The sequence below is a fragment of the Cyprinus carpio genome, chromosome A25, assembly GCF_018340385.1.
Source record: "Cyprinus carpio isolate SPL01 chromosome A25, ASM1834038v1, whole genome shotgun sequence".
NCBI classification, from domain to species: Eukaryota; Metazoa; Chordata; class Actinopteri; order Cypriniformes; family Cyprinidae; genus Cyprinus; species Cyprinus carpio.
In genome coordinates this window covers 1,778,488-1,790,266 of record NC_056596.1, presented here as the reverse complement: position 1 = coordinate 1,790,266, position 11,779 = coordinate 1,778,488, and the positions used below count along the sequence as shown (strand labels likewise).

The 11,779-nt window shown below is 32.8% G+C and overlaps 1 protein-coding gene across 2 annotated transcripts in view; it reads right to left on the bottom strand.

Moving 5' to 3' along the window:
- LOC109050527 (peroxisome proliferator-activated receptor alpha b) overlaps positions 1-9,802 on the bottom strand; it is a 41,483-nt gene extending 31,681 nt beyond the window's left edge. The window contains exon 1 of one of the 2 annotated variants that reach the window (XM_042714987.1): positions 9,593-9,802. The gene's annotated coding sequence lies outside the window, so the exon portion shown is untranslated. Of the gene's footprint in view, positions 147-9,592 lie in introns of those variants that run through there. The other variant, XM_042714988.1, reaches the window with a different exon arrangement.
- Between the last annotated feature and the right edge of the window lie 1,977 nt (positions 9,803-11,779).

Sequence of the window (11,779 nt, the reverse complement as noted above, 5' to 3'; positions counted from 1 at the left end):
GCCCAGCAGCCACTCATAACACCCAAGCAACTGCCCAGCAGCCACTTATAACACCTCAACAACCACCCAGCAGCCACTCATAACACGCCATCAACTGCCCACCAGCAGCCACTCATAACACCCTAACAACCGCCCGCCCAGCAGCCACTTATAACACCCCAGCAACCACCCAGCAGCCACTTATAACACCCAAGCAACTGCCCAGCAGCCACTTATAACACCTCAACAACCACCCAGCAGCCACTCATAACACGCCATCAACTGCCCACCAGCAGCCACTCATAACACCCTAACAACCGCCCGCCCAGCAGCCACTCATAACACGCCATCAACTGCCCACCAGCAGCCACTCATAACACCCTAACAACCGCCCGCCCAGCAGCCACTCATAACACCCCAGCAATCGCCCAGCAGCCACTCATAACACCCCAGCAACCGCCCAGCAGCCACTTATAACACCTCAACAACCACCCAGCAGCCACTCATAACACGCCATCAACTGCCCACCAGCAGCCACTCATAACACCCTAACAACCGCCCGCCCAGCAGCCACTTATAACACCCCAGCCACCACCCAGCAGCCACTCATAACACCCTAACAACCGCCCAGCAGCCACTCATTACACCCCAGCAACCGCCCAGCAGCCACTCATAACACCCCAGCAACCGCCCAGCAGCCACTCATAACACCCCAGCAACCGTTGAGCAGCCACTCATAACACCCTAACAACAACCGCCCAGCAGCCACTCATAAACACCCCAGCAAACCGCCCAGCAGCCACTCATAACACCCCAGCAACCGCCCAGCAGCCACTCATAAACCCACCCCAGCAACCGCCCAGCAGCCACTCATAACACCCCAGCAACCGCCCAGCAGCCACTCATAACACCCCAGCAACCGCCCAGCAGCCACTCATAACACCCTAACAACCGCCCAGCAGCCACTCATAACACCCCAGCAACCGCCCAGCAGCCACTCATAACACCCCAACAACCGCCCAGCAGCCACACATAACACCCTAACAACCGCCCAGCAGCCACTCATAACACCCTAACAACCGCCCAGCAGCCACTCATAACACCCCAACAACCGCCCAGCAGCCACTCATAAACACCCCCAACAACCGCCCAGCAGCCACTCATAACACCCTAACAACCGCCCCAGCACTCATACATCATAACACCCCAGCAAACCGCCCAGCAGCCACTCATAACACCCCAGCAACCGCCCAGCAGCCACTCATAACACCCCAACAACCGCCCAGCAGCCACTCATAACACCCTAACAACCGCCCAGCAGCCACTCATAACACCTTAACAACTGAAGAACTTTTGTAGCTCTGATAAGAAACATTGGACGTTTAATTCTCACAGTGAAGACTATGCTGTTTTATTTTAAATTCAGTTATTCAATATCTGTAGTAGGCAGTTAGCTGAATACTTTAGACTTAATTGCATTAAAAACTTAAAGCACGGTTTGTTTCATTTGTATTTTTTTTTTCAATTGTATTTGTCCTTTGTTTTTTTTTTGTTTTTTTTTTTTATTATAGACTTTAAGTATTTTCAATAACCTCTGAAGACTTTTTATTTTTATTTACATTAGTATTTTGCTGTGGTATTGAGAATTGTGAAATTTCTCTAAATCTCTAAATGTCTCTAAAATTCAGATGTCATAGCAACCTTATTTTCAGAAAATATATATTTGATACATATTGCTATCTTTAAATAAATCACTCGTATACAGTTTTGGTCATCTGGCCCACTCATAATCGTGTTAAATAATAATTGTAATTATGATTTTTGCCATAATTGAGCAGCCCTTACTCAAAGCGCCTGAACAGCTGCATAGCAACACCCTGGCAACACAGTAGCATTGAGTCCAAAATTTTTGCACGGACAAACACAGCTCATATCATTATTTCACGTCGACTTAAAGTAAACATGACAACAATGTTGTGCATTACTCAATACCTCATTTACTGGGTTAAGAATTTACGTTAACACAACAATGTTGTTGCAGCAAGCTCTACAGCCTCAGCAGAGACTCCTGGATCATTAACTCACAATCTCTCATGAGCCGCTTACGGTTTGTCTGTCTCTGACCTGGTCAGACGGACTTAAGCGGCAAACACAAGTTCAGTATTGTCTGTCAGGACAGAAATGTCTGAGATTAAAACTGCAGCGACACAACAGCATATCGGGCCAGAGAACAGGAAGTGACATTTAAAAGCTGCCTATATTGGCTTAAACTGAAATTCCCCTCAGGGATCAATTAAGAAAGTCTGTCTTTCCAACTGTCAGCGGGTTTACAGATACCCGAGTAAACTAAAATGTGGATTTCTATATTTTCAAGAGCTGTCTTCAAACACAACGTGCTGATGCTGCAATAAATGCACTATATATATACAGTATATATACACACACATGCATGGTTGTGTTTAGACAGAGTGATAAACTCAGTATGAAAACATTCTGAGGGAGGAAGAAGCAGTCTGTGTACTTTTGTGTTTGCATGTGCCTAAGTGCACAAGAAATTTCATCAAAAACTAAGAGTTTAAGGGACAAAAATGAACATTTTATCATCATCTCATGTTGTTCACAAACACAAAAGGAGATGTTTGACAGAATGTCCAAGCTTCTGTTTTCCATTCATTGAAAGTGGATGCTGATTAGTACAATTGTAAATCATGATATATATAGCATACAAATAGCCTATATGACTCACTATATGAATTATATTAACTATAATTACTATAAAGATTTCTGGAGTCACGTGATTTGAGTTTTGTGAGGAACATGCCCAAATTTAAGTTGTTATTTGTGGAAAATCTTCCTGTCAAATCTTGTTAATCACAACTTTTTTTTGTACAGAAAACCAAAGCTCAGATATTCTGCCTAACATCTCCTTTTGGTTTTTGAAAACTCAGAAATCCTGATGATAATATCAGAACTTTTTATAGATAGAACACACATTACCATTGGGGTCGGTACGATTTTGTGATGTTTTTAAAAGAAGTCTCTTATGCTCACCAAGGCTACATTTATTTGATTAAAAATGCAATAAAAACTGTAAAATTGTAAAATATTATTACAATTTAAAATAACTGTTTTCTATGTGAATATCTGTTAAAATGTAATTTATTTCTGTGATCAAATCTGTATTTTCAGCATCATTACTCCAGTCTTCAGTGTCACATGATCTTCAGAAATCATTCTAATATGCCGAAGAAACATTTCTGATTATTATCAGTGTTGAAAACAGTTGTGCTGTACAATATTTTTATAGAAATCGATACATTTGTTTCAGGATTCTTTGATGAATAGAAAGTTCAAAAGAACAGCATTTATTTAAAATAGAAATTATAGCATTATAAATGTCTTTACTATCACTTTTGATCAATTTAATGCATCCAAACCTTCGAAGGGTAGTGTACATGCTCTCCCTGAAAGACGTTAAGACGCTGATGTTAACATTTAAGGAGACACACTCAGGTGGTTAGGACAGAAATACTGCTCAGTTCGACCTGAAAATCCTGTTTTAGGAAAATAAACAGCGGGGGAACATTCCCCTTCTCTGAATAACTAAGCAAGAATGGTCTGATTAACAGTCTCAGATTCCAAACGAGATGGACAGAGACCCTGAGAGAGAGACATTTTACTAAGAGAGTGTGAAAACATGCAGACAGAAGCAGCACAACATGTTCTGACATGAGAGGAAATCTGTGATGATTGCTTTAAAGACACTCAACCTAACATGTAAAAGCACTAATGAAGGCCAATTTGGCTTACCTTGTTCTTTAATGCAGTATGTAGCTTTTCTGAAATATGTGATTCAAACATTCAGGGGGCAAATATTTTTGTATATCTTCTGCTAAACTAACCGTTAGATTTCTTACATACGATATCTGTGCATTGTGCATCACTTTTAATTTTCTTTCCTCTCAGATAATAAAATTCAACTCAAATCAATAGTTCACAATGTTTTCATTTATATGGTAAGCAGCTGTACAGTAAGCATTTACATTTACAGTCAGTTTGCACAATATAAACTCCTACAGGGTAATAACCCTTCCAGCGAGAGCTTAAAAATTCAACGGAATTGTGTTGCATGGAAAGCACAACATTAGGGTGAGTAAACGATCACGGAATTTCAACAGTTCTGAGTGTTTTCTGTAAATACAGTTTGCAGAAAAACACTAAAATACTCCACAGATGTCATGACTGACACGACATGCAACATGCAGATCAGCACAACTATGAAAACACAAGGTGGACTCCAAGACCCTCGCAGAACGTCCGGTTATGCAACTTTATGGGGGGTTGGTGCTGCGAGTATGTGTCTGCTTGAGTAATTTAAGCACGGGCCCCGCAGCGAGAATAGGACGGTCTGGTTTGTGTCCAGGGGCCTGCTGCATTGCAAGTTACAACTTGAGGTGTAGCAGAAATGACAAATAATGCAGCATGTTGGAATTACCGCAATTACGAGATTCCGATTTGCTCACATCTTTGTCAAACTCATTTAGAACCCTGACACAAAAAAAAAACAATAAAAAAAAACAAAGCTATATTTCAAAAAGATCATAAAACAATTTAATAATTAAATCCTTCAAAAAGAATAAACGGAACAATTAAACTACAGACAAACTACTAAACCCCAATGTGAACTTTAAATCCCAATAAGGGTGTGAAATTAAAATAGTCCAAAATAAAAAGACAAAAATCTTGGTGAACAGCAATTTTGACTACAGTGTACAAAAAAATTTAAATTATATATATATATATTATATATATATATATATAATCACTACAGTACAGGTCAAAAGTTTGGAAACATTTACTATTTTTTTAATGTTTTTGAAAGAAGTTTCTTCTGCTCATCAAGCCTGCATTTATATGATCAAAAATACAGAAAAAACAGTAATATTGTGAAATATTATTACAACTTAAAATAATAGTTTTCTATTTAAATATACTTAAGAAAAAATTTTCCTGTGACGCAAAGCTGAATTTTCAGCATCATTACTCCAGCCTTCAGTGTCACATGTAACATCCAGTCTATCACATGATCATTTAGAAATCATTCTAATATTCTGATTTATTATGAGTGTTGGAAACAGTTCTGCTGTCTAATATATTTGATGAATAAAAGGTTAAAAAGAACTGCATTTATTTCAAAATAAAAAAAAAAAATTCTAATAATATATATTCTAATAATATATTTTCTTTACTATAACTTTTAATCAATTTAACACATCCTTGCTGAATAAAAGTATTGATTTTATTTTAAAAAAAGAAAGAAAAATACTGACCCCAAATTACTGACCAGTAGTGAAATATTATTACAAAATATTTATATTTTAAAAACATAGCTCCTTTTTTTTTTCTTTTTTTTTTTTTTTCATCAAAGTATCCTAAAAAAGTATCACATGTTCTGAAAAAAATATTAAGCAGCAGAACTGTTTCCAACTTTGATAATGAATCATCATATTAGAATGATTTCTAAAGGATCATGTGATAATGATCCTAAAAATTCAGCTTTGAATCACAGAAATAAATGATAATTTAAAGTATAATACATTTAAAAACAATTATTTGAAATTGTAATAATATATCACAATATTAAATTTTTTTTCTGTATTTTTGATCAAATAAATGCAGGCTTGATGAGCAGAAGAAACTTCTTTCAAAAACATTAAAAATAGTAATGTTTCCAAACTTTTTACCTGTACTGTATATATATAATTTGAAGGAAAAATACATCAAACCTTACTATAACATTAATAAGACATTAAAATTAAGTTTTTTTGTTTTGTTAGTTTTTTCTCTGTTAAAATGCAGCTCTCATGACTAAACCTATTGGCTTTGCTCACGCAGCCCATAACAACCTCTCTCTCAAAAAAAAAAAAAAAATAATAATAATAATAATAATAATTAAACTAAAAAAATGAAATAATAATATATATTTTTGTTTTTTTGTTTTGGGGGGATTTTCCCCCTCTCCTTGTTACACTTTTGATGTTCCTGGTCAAAAAAAAGACTAGCCTACAAAAAAACTGCTTGGAAATTTCTTGCAATGCTGTATTATTACCAAATACCAGATCCAATGTTTTTATTAACATGCTTTCTTGCAATGAGCATGGGTTTCGTATTTCTTTCTGGAACTGATTGATCGTAGGCCTCACTGATTTGAGCTTAAGCGTCTCAGTTTCTGAATGACCTAAAACTATTCAAAAATACTTTTTATTTTCTCTCTCTCAAAAACTGAAGAGATTATAGACTGCTATTGTTGAGTCCTAATTTAATTGCAACCTGAAGAACTGGTTGCGCAACCCAACCCAGATTTCCACAATCAGAAAATTATGAGTCATTATAAACTGAGATGGAAAAACTCTGATCTGAGACAGATCTGGGTCAAATTACAGAGAGCCGTGGTGGAAATGCTTGCTGTAACGCGCCCGTATCTGCTGTCAAAACAGCCGAAGGATTTGAGTTTACTGGGACTTCCTTGAGACAGAATAAATGAAGATGTTCTGATTTGGGTCAATACTAACTATTAGTCGAGCAATCATCACTTAATTTGGATTAGAATCAAAAAAATCACACTGAGACCAAAGACACGATATTCATAGCGATTATCTATGAGATGGATTTCTTAACTCTAATAAATCAGTTCATGGCCATTTATCATGCAATAAACTTTTTATTGCAGCTCTGCAAACACATTAAAAGCATAAGCAATCTGTCAGATAACACTGAAACCGGCTTTATCGTGTCTAATATTTGAACTGAACCATTACTAAAAAAGTATGTGGTGGTGTATTTACAGTATGATGGTAATTCCACAGGAATCTGAACCTATCAGGCTCATAAATAATGGTATTATTTACATAATATTACAAGGTAGTTTAAGAATACACCTGCAAAATAAATGTCAAAACTACACTGAAAAAAAGAAATGTGGAAAATTCATTTTTAAGTAAAGTGTTATTTTAGTATCATTGAGATACTATTATACTTTTCATTAATATTTTGAATTAATTTTTATTTGTAAATTTTCTGATTTTATTTTAATTCTAGTTAAATGTTTAGTAATCTTGTGTTTTTGCTACATTGTATATTGTATATTGTATTATATATATGTCTATATATTCATTTTTTATTTCATTTTTAGTTTTAGCTATTTCAGTAATTCAAATTAAAGTGAATGAAAATGAGAAATGTTGCCTTGGCAACCAAAAATCCATAAGAAAAAAAAAAATAAAAAATTAAAAACATTCTTATATTTCATTTTAAAATGTAATTTATTTACAGTAATGAAACAGTTTTTTATGGTTTTAGTTTTAGTTAAAGACTAAAATGTACTCCAATAATCTTTGTTTTATTTACAGTTTTGAATTTTTTTTTTTTTTACAGTGTATTAAAAAATAATCATATTTGAAATAGGCTACACAGTATTTATGCAAAAGTATAATTACTATTGATTTTATGTTTGTTTGTTTGGTTTTTTGGAGTGATATATGGCTTTTTTGTCATTAACCTACAATTAAACACAAATTTACCTAAAAATTTAAACACAGCCTGGTTGACAAAACTGTCTTGTTTTCATTTGTTCTCTAGTAATATTAATAATTAATTCATTCCTAATATTAATAATGTCATATGAAAGTTTATAGTACTCCATAGTAGTCAACACATACTGTTGTATTAACATGGTAAAAATCCACAATTCCAGAAACTGATTAAGACTCAAACAGTCATAACAAAACATAAAGCGAGTACTGAGTCGCTAATACACACAGTAACTACACCTGTGATATTACGTAACTCTCTTTCACCACAGGAGCAAAACTCTCCAGACCGCTTTAATGTCAACAAAACCATCTAAAGTGCTCAGAAAAGCCTGTTAGTGTTGGAAAACTGCTGTGTGACTTGAGACAGAGAGAAAGCAAGCTCTGGTCAGTCACAGCACACTGATTCTCCAGCACATGCTGCTCGGTAAATCTATAACCACATGATCTGAAACTATCACAACCAGAAAACCATCAGCCGTGAATGACACTGGGACAAAAATCATGCATGTCCACCTGCTCAGAAATATAATATTCTATGACAAGGACTAAAGACATGGGAAAAATAATTTAATAAATATAGTATACACAGAAAAATAAATAAATATAATATTAATAAATATAATGTAATTTATAATATAATAAACATATAATAATAAATATAACAAATCTATTATATAATATTAATAATATACAATGTGGTATATAATATTAATAAATATATATGAATAAATGTAATGCGATATTTAATATAATAAAATATATAACAATAAATAAATCTAAAAATCTAATAGCATCTAATAGATTTAAAAAGATAATATTCTATGAAAAGAACTAAACAAACAATAAAAGAAAAAATATATAATATTAATAAAATATATACTATAATATATTATATTTGATTAATTTTATGTATTTTTCTTTTATTATTATAAATTTGTTTTAATAAAAAACATATAAAAAACATATATATAATATTAAAACTAATAATAATAATTAACGCAAATTTACAGTAACAGTGTTACATTTAAGTAAAGAAATTGAAAAACTTATTATTATTGTTACTGATATATTAACAAAATATTAACAATAAATATTAGAAAATGCATCTAAATGATTCGATTAAAACACAAATACGGAGTAATAGAGCAAACTATAATAGAAAATAAACAGTAGACAGAGTAGAATAAAAAAGCAGAAAAGAACAACACGACTGACTAGAATAGAACAGAACAGAGTAGAAAAGACTAGACTACAATAGAACAGAATAGAATAAAACAGACTAGAATAGAACAGAACAACAGAGTAGAAAAGACTAGAATAGAACAGAACAGAACAAAATAGACTAGAACAGAATAGAACAGAATAAAATAGACTACAATAGAACAGAACAGAACAAAATAGACTAGAATAGAACAGAACAGAATAAAATAGACTAGAACAGAATAGAACAGAATAAAATAGACTACAATAGAACAGAACAGAATAAAATAGACTAGAATAGAACAGAATAAAATAGACTAGAATAGAACATAACAACAGAGTAGAAAAGACTAGACTACAATAGAACAGAACCAAATAAAATAGACTAGAATAGAACAGAACATAATAAAATAGACTAGAATAGAACAGAACCGAATAAAATAGACTAGAATAGAACAGAACATAATAAAATAGAATAGTTTAGAACAGAACATAATAAAATAGACTAGAATAGAACAGAACATAATAAAATAGACTACAATAGAACAGAATAAAATAGACTAGAATAGAAAAGAACAACAGAGTAGAAAAGACTAGACTACAATAGAACAGAACAGAAGAAAATAGACTAGAACAGAATAAAACAGAATAAAATAGACTAGAACAGAACAGAACAGAAGAGACATGGGCTAGACTAAACTAGACTAGACTAGACTAGACTAGACTAGAATAGAATAGAATAGAATAGAATAGAATAGAATCGAGCAGTAAGAAGGAGTGCAGGATCTTCACTTCACACAACAACACAGACACCGAGTCACCTTTAACTGCGGCAGCCAGCGCTCGTCAAACATCGCGTCTCGGGGCGTCAGTGAGCCGAAGGCGGTGCTGTCAGCGCGATCATTGCAGCGGAACAGCATTTATATCATTTCTATAAAAAAATAATCTCCGCTGACGCGCGTCGCAACTCTGCCGCTGTCAAACTACAGCCGCTGCACTCGAGCGCCGCCCGGAAACGACGTCATGACGCACAGGCGATCACGCGGACGCACGAACACACCCCCCGACACACCTCAGCGCTCGGCCAATCAGAGCGCAGGACGCCCCAGCTTGTGAAGAGAGGAGATTGTCAGGGGACATACAAAAATACACAGCACACACACTACACACACAACACCCTATATCAAAAACACACACAAAAAACACACACAGAAAAAAAAAACAACAAAAAAAACAACAAAAAAAAACAATGATGATTGTAATGCAATGCAAATATTAAAAAGCCTATAGAAAATGCAATATAAAAAACACAATTCCGAACATTTTTCATTTTTTATGTATGTATTATATGGAAATTACATAAATCTTGAACTAGGCTATATTTAAAGGGAGATGTTCAAATAAAATTTTGTTGTCAAATTCACTATTCTTTTATATGTTCAATGCAATTATATCAGAAGTAGCTAATTAAAATAACAGAAAAAAATAAGAGTAATCCCTTACTTTACTTTTTCAAGGGAAAAGAAGGCCTAATTAATTACAGTAATTAATCACTTAAGAATGCATTACATCCAACACTTCATGTGTACGTGTGTGTGTTGCGAATTACAAAAAAAAATCACATTATTAAACAAAACAACACAAAAATTAACTGTACTAAAAATAAGATACATTATGCAAAAATATATATATATATTTTAATTATTTTATCATTACATTTTTTCCAAACTAACACAAACACAACCACATTCACAGTTTAGCAATTTTTCTCATGTTCTATTTCTAATTATTAACAATGTCATGAAATTGTTGCACTGCTTTAACTTCAGAGAAGTGAAAATGTCCATGCCATTTTGATGCATTTCAGTGCAGCTTTTGCATTCTTACAGCAGTCCAGAGAGTCTGCATATTAAGACAGACAGAACATGGCATGCCTTGAGCTATAAAAGATATAAAGAATAAAACAGGCACCAGACCTAATCACACCAAACCAAATCACACCAAGACACACCAGCAGACCTGCGCACAAACAGACAACACAAAAACATTTACAATGTGTTCGGTGAGTATTTTACACAGTCTGTATGTATCATGAAATACTATAATGTTACACCGACTTGGGATATATAATCCTGTATATGTATGTATCATGGGGAAATAATACTAAGCACCTGTTGACACAAACCGACTTGGGATCTATAATGCCTTATATATGTAATATCATTCTATATATTTTTTTTAAACTTATCCTATAATATACATAATATATTTTTATTATAAATAATGTAATTATGTTAAACATTATCAAAATAAAAAATAAATCATACAAAAAACAAATTACAAAACAATTGTATGTATTGTTTACTATATATATATTACACATTAGCATATTATAAGGTAACTTATACTTAAATCAATAAATAAACTTAAAATATAATCAATAAATTAAACCATTTAACACAATTATTATTTAAATATTTTTTATAAATATTACAACTCCACAGAACTACTATACCTTTAAAATAATTCAAAATAATTATAATTAATAAAATATAATAATTATGAATAAATAAATTGGGAGGTACCTACTACTTGCCCTATAAAATATTATAAATAATTATAATTAATAACATATAATAATTATAAATAAATAAAAATTAAAAATAAATATATTTATAATTATATAATTTTTAATCATAAAACATTCTAGAATTTTTTTTACTGTAAAACGTATATGTGTAATATTGTTGTAACTACTGTATATATATATATATTATATATATATATATATATATATATAATATATATATATATTATCTATATATAGATATATCATATATATATATATATATATGATGTGGTAATATAAATTTTAACCAATTATCATTTTACTTCTCAATAGTGTTTAATACAGTAGCCCAAAAACATAGTTGTAAATATAATTAAACATTATAATGTTGTTATATAGACCTACTTAGGTTATAAAATCCTGTACATATCTCTGTATA